This window comes from Indicator indicator, chromosome 25, assembly GCF_027791375.1.
Source record: "Indicator indicator isolate 239-I01 chromosome 25, UM_Iind_1.1, whole genome shotgun sequence".
Taxonomy (NCBI): Eukaryota; Metazoa; Chordata; class Aves; order Piciformes; family Indicatoridae; genus Indicator; species Indicator indicator.
In genome coordinates this window covers 16,021,260-16,034,536 of record NC_072034.1, presented here as the reverse complement: position 1 = coordinate 16,034,536, position 13,277 = coordinate 16,021,260, and the positions used below count along the sequence as shown (strand labels likewise).

Here is a 13,277-nt window from a genome sequence, read left to right as displayed (position 1 = left end):
TTTTGTCTTTGGAGGCTCTTCCTGCCTAACCCAATACCTCTCTCTGACCTGAACAGGCTCAGGCTGAACTCTGAATAAACTATCACAGAGTCACCCAATGGCAGGGGTTGGAAGGCACCTCTGGAGATCACCCAGTCCAACCCCCCTGCCAAGGCAGGGTCACCTAGAGAAGGTCACACAGGAACACAGCCAGGTGGGTTCTGAATGTCCCCAGAGATGGAGACTCCAGCACCTCTCTGGGCAGCCTGCCCCAGGGCACTTCCACCTGAAATGAACATTCAGAGAATCACAGAGTGGTCTGGGTTGGAAGGGACCTCCAAAGCTCATCCAGTCCAGCCCCCTCTGCAATAAGCAGAGGCATCCTCGACTACACCAGGTTGCCCATGGTCCTCCTCATGGTCAGATGAACTTCTGATGTTCCACTTTGTGCCCCGTGTCCTGTGCCTGGGCAGCACTGAACAAAGCCTGGTCCCATCCCCCTGACCCCCACCCTTGAGGTATTGATCAGCATTGATCAGATCCCCCTCAGTCTTAATGCACCCCAGGAGTCCCTTGGCCTTCTTGGCCAGCAGGGCACATTGCTGCCTGCTCTTTTCCAGGCTAAACAGCCCCAGGGCTCTCAGCCTTTCCTCACCAGAGCTGTTCCAGTGCCCTCAGCAGCTTGTGCTTGTCCTTTCCAAAGCATTTTGGCTTTCTTGCAAACAGTATTTGTAGCATTCTTGAGAAGGGAATGCAAAGGGATTAAATTCATACCAACTGCTTAAAAAGAGAACTTTTCTCCCAGGAGGAACATCAAAACCTAGGATTAATCTGATTTTTCTGAGCTCAGAATGCCATGGCTGACCTCAAAAGAATATTCACATTTCAACCAAAAGGAAAAAAACATATTTGGAGGGGGGGGGGAGCAATGTTGAAGTGGAAGAGTTCCCTGCTCCCTCCTGCATTTCTCTTGGCCACAGTCTCTGGAACCCTTGCTCTCAGCCTGGGAACTGAGAGATGGTGAAATGCAGATTCTGCTGGGATTACAGCAGAACCTACTGGGTGCTCTTTACAAACATCCTCCTGCTTGGAGGCTTTGGATTTCCTCCTGAATGTTTAAATTTCCCAGGAAAATGCTAAAATAGTAAGATTTTAGCCTTCTAATGTTTCAAGATGAATCCACTGAACACACCTCCAGGTGGTTAATAAAAAAGAAATTCCTGGCTGCTCATCACTTCACAAAAAATGGAGCCATGTAGGTACAAAAAAGAAGGGGGAAGAATTTCTTTCTCATGTCTCATCCAACCTGGCTTTGAGCACCTCCAGGGAGGGGGCAGCCACAACCTCCCTGAGCAACCTGTGTCAGTGTCTCACCACTCTCATGGGGAAGAATTTCTGCCTCAAGTCTCACTGGAACCCAGCTTCTTCCAGCTCAAAGCCATTGTCCCTCAGCCTGCCACTCCCAGCCCTTGTCCAAAGTCCCTCCCCAGCTCTCCTGGAGCCCCTTCAGGTACTGCAAGGCTGCTCTAAGGTCTCCCTGGAGCTTTCTCTTCTCCAGGCTGAACAGCCACAACTCTCCCAGCCTGTCTTCACAGCAGAGGTTCTCCAGACCATCTTTGTGGTCTCCTCTGGACCCTCTCCAGCAGCTCCAGGTCCTTCTTGTGTTGGGGGCTCCAGAGCTGCCCCAGCACTGCAGGTTGGGTCTAAGCAGAGCAGAGCAGAGGGGCAGAATCCCCTCCCTGCCCCTGCTGCCCACCCTGCTGGGGCTCAGCCCAGCACAGGGTTGCTTCCTGGGCTGCCAGCTCATGTTGCTGGCTCCTGCTGAGCTGCTCCTCACCCAGCACCTGAAGCCCTTCTCCTCAGGGCTGCTCTCTATCCATTCTCCACCAGCCTGGATTGGTGCTTGGGATGACCCCAACCCAAGTGCAGGACCTTGCATTTGTTTCTCTTGAGCTTCCTCCCCAGCCCTGTTCTCCAGACCCTTCCCCAGCTTTGTTGCCCTTCTCTGGACCTGCTTCAGCTCCTCCATGTCCTTCTAGGAACCCCAAAATTGAACCCAGTACTGAAGGTGTGGCCTCACCAGTGTTGAGGACAGAAGGACATTCTCTTCCCTGCCCCTGCTGCCCACACCACTGCTGATCCAGGCCAGGATGCTGTCAGACAGAGCAGATATAGTGTTTTTAACAGCTTCCAAGAAAAGCAATTTCCTTTCTCCAAGAGGAGCTGACCACAGTCTCCCAGTTTCTGGAGATGGTGCTTTCCAGTCTGCACTGAATTGCACCCAAACATAGAAACACTTCGCTCCTCCAGGGAGCAACCACTCACTCAAGTCCTATCTGACTTCTAATTTCATCACAGATAAAACCCCAGCTCTTTGTGGCATGGCTGCAAACCCCAAAGGATGCAAACACCCTCAGTGAGCAAGCATAGACATCACAGAATCACAGAATTGCTTTGGTCGGGAAAGACCTTCGAGGTCATCCAGCCTGACCAGCAGCCCAACCCCACCATGGCCATCACACCCCAAGTGCCATGGCCACAGGGTTCCTAAACATCTCCACCAGGGAGACGGGGACTCCACCACCTCCCTGGGCAGCCTGAGCCAATCCCTGACCACTCTGGCAGCAAAGAAATTGTTCCAAATATCCTAATATCCCTCTTCTCCACAATCCTCCTTCCCTCAGCCATTCACGGTGCCATCACTTTCACCCTACAAAGCCACACTGGAGCACTGCAGATCATGAACAAGAGATTCACAGAAGGGACCTTCAAAATCATCTACTTCCAACCCCCTGCCATGGATGACACCTCCTACTAGACCAAGCTGCTCTCAAGGCTCCATCCAACTTGGCTTTCACCACTTCCAAGCTTGGAGCCTCCACAGCCTCCCTGGGCAACCTGTGCCAATGTCTCACCACTCTCACTGTCAAGAATTTCCTCCTGTTCTCCAGTTCAGTAAAACACAGGAGGTAACTGCCACATGCCAAGACAATTGCCTGAGGGAGAGCTGAAGCTCAGCACAAGATGATCTCAGTTTTCTCAAGGAGCAGGAGGTTTTAGTCATCAGTTCAGGACATTTGTTATGCAACCATCCCCAGGAACCAGGTTCTTCTCTAGTTTCAAGCCATTGCCCCTCTGCTCTTCTCTAGTTTCAAGCCATTGCCCCTCTGCCCTGCTCTAGTTTCAAGCCATTGCCCCTCCGCCCTGCTCTAGTTTCAAGCCATTGCCCCTCTGCCCTGCTCTAGTTTCAAGCCATTGCCCCTCCGCCCTGCTCTAGTTTCAAGCCATTGCCCCTCCACCCTGCTCTAGTTTCAAGCCATTGCCCCTCTGCCCTGCTCTAGTTTCAAGCCATTGCCCCTCTGCCCTGCTCTAGTTTCAAGCCATTGCCCCTCTGCTCTGCTCTAGTTTCAAGCCATTGCCCCTGGTCCTGTCCCTGCAGGCCTTTGCAAACAGTCTCTCTCCATTCTTCTTCTAGCCCCTTCAGGTACTGGAAGACTGCTCTAAGGTCTCCCTGGAGCCTTCTCTTCTCCAGGCTTCTCCTTGTAGCACCATTTTAGGATATTAGCTCGATATAAACTCAGACAGAAGGCTACCACTTGATGAATTATCACAGCTCAACTCTCCAGCCCTTGAAATGGCTCAGAGATATCCACTTCAAGTGCATCATTCTTCAAGAGCCACCAAACACCAATTATCTGCAGAGCACAAACTCTGCTTGGTGTTCTGGAAACCTCCACACCTTCCAACAGACCAGATGCAGCCAAGAACGAGCACAAACCTTATTTCAGCTTTCTTTTCTCACCTGTGTCATAGACTCATAGAATAGTCTGGGCTGGAAGGGAGCTCCAAAGCTCATCCAGTCCTCCCCTCCCTGCACTCAGCAGGGACACCCTCCACTAGATCAGGTTGCTCAGAGCCCTGTCCAGCCTCACCCTGAGTATTTCCAGGGATGGAGCCTCATCCACCTCCCTGAGCAACCTTTTCCAGTGTTCCACCACCCTCATAGTGAAGAACTTCTTCCTGATATCCAATCTAAATCTGCTCTTTTCCAGTCTGAAGCCACTGCCCCTTGTCCTGTCCCTGCAGGCCTTTGCAAACAGTCTCTCTCCAACCTTCTTGTAGCCCCTTCAGGTACTGGCAGGCTGCTATTAGGTATCCCTGGAGCCTCCTCCTCTCCAGGCTGAACACCCCCAACTCCCTCAGCCTGTCCCCATGGCAGAGCTGCTCCAACCCCCTGAGCATTTTCATGCCCTCCTCTGGACACTCCCCATCAGGTCCAGGTCCTTCCTATATTGAGGGCTCCAGACCTGTACACAGTACTCCAGGTGAGGTCTCACGAGGACAAAGTGGCAGAATCACCTCTCTGGATCTCTGGCCACACTGCTTTGGATGCAGCCCAGGCTGCCATTGGCCTTGTGTGCTGCAAGCTCACACTGCCTGCTCCTGGCCTGCTTCTCTCCCATCAGCATCCCCAAGCCCTTTTCCTCAGGGCTGCTTTCTATCCCCTCCTCCCCCAGCCTGAACTGACAGTGAGGATTGTTCCAGCCCAGCTGCAGAACCCTGCACTTGCTCCTGTTGAACCTCATGAGGTTCACCTGAGCCACAGACCAGCACATGCTGATGATATGGTGCCCATTCCCCCCTCTCCATCAGCAGTGCAGAATGATCCCAGAGTGCACTTACTTCTAACAGCATCCTGGGCTGCAGCAAAGACAGAGGGGTGGTTCTGCCCCTCTGCTCTGCTGAGACCTCACCTGCAGTGCTTTGTCCACCCCCAGCACAAGAGAGACATGGACCTGACAGAGTGGGTCCAGAGGAGGCCATGAGGATGATGAGAAGGCTGGAGAACCTCTGATATGAAGACAGGCTGAGAGAATTGGGGCTGGAGAGGAGAAGGCTCAAGGGAGACCTCAGAGCTGCCTTTCAATATGTGAAGCAGAGCTGCAGGAAGGCTGGGCAAGGGCTGTTTAGAAGGGCTTGGAGTGATAGGATGAGGGGCAATGGTTTGGGGCTTGGGTCACTACAACCCCAAGCAATGCTCCAGGCTTGGGGCAGTGTGGCTGAAAGCTGCTGGCAGAAAGGGACCTGGAGGTGTTGATGGACAAGCAGCTGAAGGGGAGCCAGCAGTGCCCAGGTGGCCAAGAGAGCCAAAGGCATCCTGGCTGGGATGAGCAATGCTGTGTCCAGCAGGAGCAGGGAGGGGACTGTCCCCTGGCACTCAGCTCTGGGGAGGTCACACCTGGAGTGCTGCCTTCAGCTTTGGGCACCTCAATGCCAGAGAGATGTGGAGGTGCTGGAGCCAGGGCAGAGGAGGGCAAGGAAGCTGGGAAGGGCCTGGAGAATAAATGTGGTGAGGAGAGACTGAAGGAGCTGGGGATGGTTAGCTTGAAACAGAGGAGGCTGAGGGAGACCTCACTGCTGTCTACAACTACCTGAAAGGACCTTGTGGAGAGGTTGGTGCTGGTCTCTTCTCACAGGTAATTAGTGATAGAACAAGAGGGAATGGCCTCAAGCTGCAACTGGGAAAGTTTAAACTGGACATTGGGAAAGGTTTTTTCCCAGCAAGAGTGGTCAGGCACTGGAATGTGCTGCCTGGGGAGGTGGTGGAGTCCCCAAGCCTGGAGGTGTTTGCAGGTGGTTTGGCTGTGGTGCTTGGGGCTATGGTTTGGGGGTGACCCTTGCAGAGCAGGGTCAGTGGTTGGACTTGGGGATCCTGAGGGGCTGTTCCAACCTGAATGTTTCTGTGAGTCTGTTTGAAACTGGAGCAGGGCACATTGAGGTTGGACAGCAGGAGGATGTTCTGCACCACTGGAACAGAGTGCCCAAGGATGTGGTTGAGGCCCCATCCCTGGACATATTCAAACTTGAGCAACCTGACCTAATCAGGCATGTTCCGGCAGGGGGCTTGGGCAAGATGACCTTTGAGGGTCTCCTCCAACCTGCTGCATTCTGTGATTGATTCTGTGGAGTGCCCAGAAGCCTTTCTTGTTATGTATGCTGAAGACAGAGCCAGCAGCTGTCCCCAGCCCACGCAGCATATATGGCAGAAGACATTTTGATAAGAACAGGAATAACAATTCTAAGATAAGACAGAAGTCAGGAAGAGATAAATATTTGCCAGCAAGATGACTAAATTTATCAGCAAGACCTCTTACTCCAAATGTAACAGGAACTGCAGGATCCCACACCATGCTGAGCATGGAAGGTGCCAAAACCTGAGTGATTTTTTGGGAGGGTGACTCTGGTATCATAGAAAGATTCTCCCAGTATCAGTGGCACAGCCTGACCTGACAGCTTGTGAGAGAGAGCCAGCTCTGGTCATGTTCCCCACGTAATTTCTAGCAATTAAATTGTCTGACAGGGACACAAACCCTCTGATGTTTATCCAAGATGAACTGCTGAGCCCATCTGAAGTGTGCCAAGGCTCCCAAGCATGGCAAGAGAGGAAGGCTGCCCTCAAAAGCAGGGTGTTCTTCAGTGCCACACTCAATGGAGGGGCACAGCTGTGCTTCCAGGACCTGAGCAGGATCACAGCATTGCAGAATCCTTTTCACCAGATTAAACAACCCCAGGTCCCTCAGCTGCTCCTCTCAGGACCTGTTCTCCAGACCCTTCAGCAGCTTTATTATTCCAGCTCCTTGATATCCTTCCTGTACTGAGGGCCCCAAAACTGACCCCAGGACTCAAGGTGTGGCCTCACCAGTGCTGAGTCCAGAGGGACAATCACTTCCCTGGTGCTGCTGATCCAGGCCAGGATGCTGGTGGCCTTTTTGGCCACCTGAGCACACTGCTGGCTCGATTTCACTCTTTTTTTTGGTAACAAATGCCATGCTGTGCCTAAGATTCTAGGAAACAATCTCCACAAGTGGAGGCACATTCACATACAAACACATTCACAGCAGGGTTTGGTCAGCCTGGAGAAGAGAAGGCTGAGAGGAGACCTTCTTACCATGGACCAACACATTAAGGGTGGCTGCCAGCAGGATGGAGACTCCCTTGGGAGCCTGAAATGCGTTGACCTTGAAATGAGAACAATATCCAAATGAAATGAGAACAGCCACCAAACAGTGGCTGCCAGGAGGATGGAGACTGCTTTTTGACCCTCTCCAGCAGTTCCATGTCCTTTGTGTGTTGGGTGAGGGAAGAAAGCCACACAGCTGTGCCCACTCTAAGCTGTGCCTTGCCTGGTATTTATATATGAAAAAAAGAAAAAGAAAGAAAGAGGACTGTGAGGTTGTTGAGTTACCTCAGAAAACTGTTGACCATGAAATGAGAACAATATCCAATATCTAAAATGTTGCTTTTGCTGCCTACAAACTAATTCTCTTAGAAGGACTTCTCAGCATGGAGCAGCACATGGAGGGTGGCTGCCATGAGGGTGGAGACTCCCTTTAGACAAGGAGCTCCATGGCAAAGCCAAGGGGGGATGGGAACAAGGTCCTGCTGGGGACATTCCCATTGGGCTCCAGAGGAAAATGTTTCCCCATGAGCACAGTCAGAGACTGGAATCATCTCCCAAGGGCAGCAGTGGAGTTCCCTCCATGGGACAGTTTGAGCCTCATCCTGCCAGGGTGCTGAGCCAGCTGATTGCAGCTGCACTGGGACCTAGGGGGGTTGGAGCAGAGGGTCCTGGGGGTCCCTTGAACCTGGCATGCTGGGACTCTGTGTGTCTAAGCTTGTTTCACTTGTGTGCCTGCATTCCCAGCTACACAAACCTCTGAGCTCCTGACTGCATCCTGAAACCACCCAGGCCAGGATGCTGTTGGCCTTCTTGGCCACCTGGGCACACACAGATTCATTTTCAGCCAGCTGCTGACCAACACCCCCCAAGTCTTTCTCCACTGGGCAGCTTTCCAGTAAGCTTCAGTCCACAGCTTATCTGTCCAGAGCTGCTACAGCACCCACAGACAGAAGTGACCTGGCACAGCAGGAAACAACCAAGGCTATTTTCACCCAGCTGGGCAGTAGGGTAGATAATACAAGACCCAAGCTACCCTGAGATCTTTGGTGGCTCTGGCCAGGCTGGGAGCCACACATGAGTGAGCCAAGTCTAATCTCACCTGGTTAAACTAAAGTGACACTTGAGGGACAAAGCTTTATCCAGCACCCTTCAGGTGTAGGTGCTGGTCAGCCTGTGAGAAGTGCTGAGCTGCCCTCCTGTAGGATGGAGTTTGTTGATTGCCACAATCTGCCCTCCCCGCAGCCTCTGACCAAACTCACTCTGCATGCAGAATCACTCCCAGAGAATGAGGTTTTAGCCCTTGGCTAGAGACTTCTGAGAGGGGAAATGGCCTGCCTGACATTCACATTCATCTCTTCTGTACCTGGCATGAGCAGAGTAAATAAACTTAATTTACACCAAAGAACCTGATCAGTTCTCCTCTAATTAACTCTCAGTGCCTTGAAAGGCATCTGGCAGCAGTAATGTGCAATTCTTCCTTCTTAGGGGGCTGGAGGCTGCTACAGAAATAACTTCTGCTCCAGCCAGCAGCATGCTGAAAGAGCAACAAATGAATTACCATAGTCCCACAGACCACATCCAGCATCTTTCCCCAGGGACTGGGTTGGCCCTTTTCAAAGAACCCCTGGACCACAGCATGGTGTGGGTTGGAAGGGACCTCTGGAGATCATCCAGTCCAACCCCCCCTGCTAAAGACACATCACCTAGACCAGGAACACATCAAGGTGGGTTTCAAACACCTCCAGGGAAGGAGACTCCACAACCTCTCTGGGCAGCCTGCTCCAGGCCTCCAGCACCCACAGAGCAGAGTATTGTTTGCTTATGTTAAAGAGAAACATCCTGGACTAATTTGTGCCTGTTGCCTCTTGTCCTACCACTGGGCACCACTGAAAAGAGTCCATCCCCATCCTCTTGACCTCCACTCTTTCTCTCACCTGGCCAGTCACTGTGCTGCTTGTGTTGTGAATGCCCAAACCACCACAGGTTTTAGACAGTCAGGCACAGGACTATCAAAACCTTTTGCTTTCCACCCCGACTTGGCTCTTTGCTTACCCAGGAATCTGAGAATTTTGGGCTCCTCACTCCAAGAAGGACATTGAGGAGCTGGAGCAGGTCCAGAGGACAACCAAGCTGGGGAAGGGTGTGGAGAAGAGGGCTGGGGAGGAGCAGCTGAGGGAGCTGGGGGTGTTTGGTGTGGAGAAGAGGAGGCTGAGCTCAGGGAGACCTCATTGCTCTCTGCAGCTCCCTGAGAGGAGGCTGCAGCCAGGTGGGGCTTGGGCTCTGCTCCCTAGTCTCAGCTGACAGAACGAGAGGAAATGTCCTGAAATTGTGCCAGGAGAGGGTTAGGTTGGAGGTGAGGAAGAATTTCTTTGCTGCAAGAGTGGTGAGGGATTGGAAGAGGCTGCCCAGGGAGGTGGTGGAGTCCCCATCCCTGGAGGTGTTCCAGAAAGGTGTGGCCATGGCACCTGGGGCCATGGTTTGCTGGCTGTGGTGATCTTTTCCAACCAAAACAATTCTGTGATTCTAAGCTGGGTCATTTTCCCAAGCTTCAGCTCCTCTGTTAGCCAAACAAGGACAAATGCCTTGTGCCTTGCTCTGCTCATTACTTTGAGATGAAATGCAGATAAAATAATTCTACATGAGACGACCTGCTGTGACAGAGAGGATGCAAAACAAATTGGCAGGACCTCTGGGGACATCAGAGAATAATTCAACCCTGTGCTGGAAATAGAACCTACAATCATTTCAGTTGGAAAAGCTCTCTAAGATCATCAGTCCAACCAGCAACCTCACACCACCATGGCCATTAAACCATGTCCCAGGCCACCTGGGCACCCCCTGGCTCATCTTCAGCTGCTGTCACCCAGCACCCCCAGGTCCTCTTCAGCTGAGCAGTTTCCAGCTCCTCTGCCTCAAGCCTGGAGTGTTCATGGGGTTGTTATGACCCAGGTGCATGACCAAACACTTGGGAAGAGAAGAGGGAGGAGAGGGAGGAGAGGGAGGAGAGGGAGGAGAGGGAGGAGAGGGAGGAGAGGGAGGAGAGGGAGGAGAGGGAGGAGAGGGAGGAGAGGGAGGAGAGGGAGGAGAGGGAGGAGAGGGAGGAGAGGGAGGAGAGGGAGGAGAGGGAGGAGAGGGAGGAGAGGGAGGAGAGGGAGGAGAGGGAGGAGAGGGAGGAGAGGGAGGAGAGGGAGGAGAGCAATGGAATAAGGACTGGAGGAATGGAATAAGGACTGGAGGAATGGGATAAGGACTGGAGGAATGGGATAAGGACTGGAGGAAGGAATAAGGACTGGAGGAAGGAATAAGGACTGGAGGAAGGAATAAGGACTGGAGGAAGGAATAAGGACTGGAGGAAGGAATAGGACTGGAGGAAGGAATAAGGACTGGAGGAAGGAATAAGGACTGGAGGAAGGAATAGGACTGGAGGAAGGAATAGGACTGGAGGAAGGAATAAGGACTGGAGGAAGGAATAAGGACTGGAGGAAGGAATAGGACTGGAGGAAGGAATAAGGACTGGAGGAAGGAATAAGGACTGGAGGAAGGAATAAGGACTGGAGGAAGGAATAGGACTGGAGGAAGGAAGAGGACTGGAGGAAGGAAGGAGGACTGGAGGAAGGAATAGGACTGGAGGAAGGAATAGGACTGGAGGAAGGAATAGGACTGGAGGAAGGAATAAGGACTGGAGGAAGGAATAAGGACTGGAGGAAGGAATAGGACTGGAGGAAGGAATAAGGACTGGAGGAAGGAATAAGGACTGGAGGAAGGAATAGGACTGGAGGAAGGAATAAGGACTGGAGGAAGGAATAAGGACTGGAGGAAGGAATAGGACTGGAGGAAGGAATAGGACTGGAGGAAGGAAGGAGGACTGGAGGAAGGAAGGAGGACTGGAGGAAGGAAGGAGGACTGGAGGAAGGAATAGGACTGGAGGAAGGAATAGGACTGGAGGAAGGAAGGAGGACTGGAGGAAGGAATAGGAAACTGTCTAATGTAGGGGAATCCACCACCTCCCTTGGGAGTTTATTCCAATGTTTAGTGGTTCAAATGGTGGGAAAACAAATTTCTGGCATCCAGTCCAATGTTAAACCTCATCCCATTGACCTCAGCCTATTGACCCAGCCTGTCCAGGTGCCTCTGCAGAGCCTTCCTGCCCTCAAGCAGATCAACACAGCCACCCAAATAGGAGTCATCTGCAGATGCACTGAGGGTGCCTCAATCCCCTTGTCCTGATACAGACTGTAAAGAGAATACAGACTGATCCCACTGATACAGACAGTAAAGAGAAGTGGTCCCAGCACCGAGCCTTGGGGAACACCACTTGTGCCTGGCCACCAACTGCAGTTAACTCCATTACCCCCCACACTCTGGGCCAGTTTGCAATGGCACAATTAGATCCAAGCAGAGAGGTAAACAGCTCTCAGGGTAATGAATTCCTGCAGCAACCCAAATTTGTGCTCCAGGTGCTCCCACCAGAACACCTTCAACAGCTCCAGCAACTCCAGGGCACCAATTAAATCCACCCAGAGCAAAGTCTACCCTGCAGGACTGCTGAGAACATTTCTGCAGCCTAAGAGCTTTGCCTCCTAAAACAGATTCTGCTTAGCCATCAAACCAAGCTCGTAGATCTCTCTTCTGAACCTTCCAGGGTAACTTCCATGGCTGTGCCAAAATGTACCCCAAGCTCCCAGGTCAGGGGGACAGATTTGTCACCACAGAGGCTGGGCCACTGAATTCTTTCAGTAGCTGCTTCTCAGCAAGGCTTGGGTTAATGCCCTCAACACAGGAAGGACATAGACCTGATGGAGCAGGTCCAGAGGAGGGCCACAGAAAGGATCAGGGGGCTGGAGCCTCTGCTATGGGGACAGGCTGAGGGAGCTGGGGGTGTGCAGCCTGGAGAAGAGAAGGCTGCAGGCAGAGCTCAGAGCAGCCTTGCAGTAGCTGAAGGGGCTCCAAGAAGGCTGCAGAGGGACTGTTGCCAAAGGCCTGCAGGGACAGCCCCAGGGGCAATGGTTTGAAATGAGAGCAGAGCAGATTGAGCTTGGATGTGAGGAACAAGTTCTGCCCCAGGAGGCTGCTGCAACACTGCAAGAGGTTGCCCAGGGAGGTGGTTGAGGCTCCATGGCTGGAGATCTTCCAGGTGAGGCTGGAGAGGGCTGTGGGCAACCTGATCTAGTGGAGGATGTCCCTGCTGAGTGCAGGGGGTTGGACTGGATGAGCTTTGGAAGTCCATTCCAACCCAGACCATTCTAAGATGTCCAAGAGCTCTGCTCCAGCATGCAGAGAACACAATGAAAGGTTATTTACACGTGAGTGGAAACTTGTTGGTGAAGTAAAATCCCAACAGACCTCTTTAGCCATCAAACCTGAGGCTTCCAAAGCATTGTCCTCAGCACTGCTGAGGCCATATGTTGAGCACTGGCTTTGATTTTGGGCCCCTCACTTAGAGGAAGGACACTCTGTGGCTGGAGAATGTCCAAAGATGGGCAACAAAGGTGGGGAAGGGTCTGGAGAAAAGGGCTGGGGAGGAACAGCTGAGGGAGCTGGGGGTGTTTGGTGTGGAGAAGAGGAGACTGAGCAATTAACACTGACTGCAGCTAAAAGGCTAAGAAAACAGCCAGGCCTTATCTAGCCCTGTTCATCTAGGGGCAGAGAAACACAATCAAACTCTCATTTCACCTCCTCTTTAACCCTTTATTTTCTCCCTATTTTTTTTCTCCTGTGTGCTTCAGCATCCCAAGCCCAAATTCTTCATCCCTGGCTTTTTTTTTTTTTTTCCATCCATCATCCTGCCTTGTTTTACTCCTCAGAAACAGGTCCACACCACACACTCTGAGAGCAATGAGCTATGAAATGCAGTTGTGGACATTCTGAATTTTGACAGAGTCTGGTTTGATAGAATCACTGCAGTTGGAAAAGCCTTCTCCAGTCCAACCAGCAACCCAACACCACCAGCTTAGAATCACAGGATTGTTTTGGTTGGAAAAGATCACCACAGCCAGGTGCCATGGCCACACCTTGCTGGACACCTCCAGGCATGGGGACTCCACCATCTCCCTGGGCAGCCTCTTCCAATCCCTCACCACTCTTGCAGCAAAGAAATTTTTCCTCCTCTCCAACCTAACCCTCTCCTGGCACAATTTCAGGACATTGCCTCTCCTTCTGTCACTTGACACTAGGGAGAAGAGCCCAACCCCCACCTCATCAAATGGGTCTCATCAAACACCTCCATCTGGGCATCCACCCAAGGCTGCCAGGATCCATGCCATACCAGAAATGATGCTAGGCCATGACTTTCATTCCATGAATCATTATATCCAGCAGCTGCTGTTTCTTGGGGAGA

The 13,277-nt window shown here is 52.2% G+C and overlaps 1 protein-coding gene across 1 annotated transcript in view; it reads right to left on the bottom strand.

Moving 5' to 3' along the window:
- The window catches only part of ARHGAP24 (Rho GTPase activating protein 24), a 210,888-nt gene that overhangs the window by 54,172 nt on the left and 143,439 nt on the right, over positions 1–13,277 (bottom strand). The window lies entirely within an intron of this gene.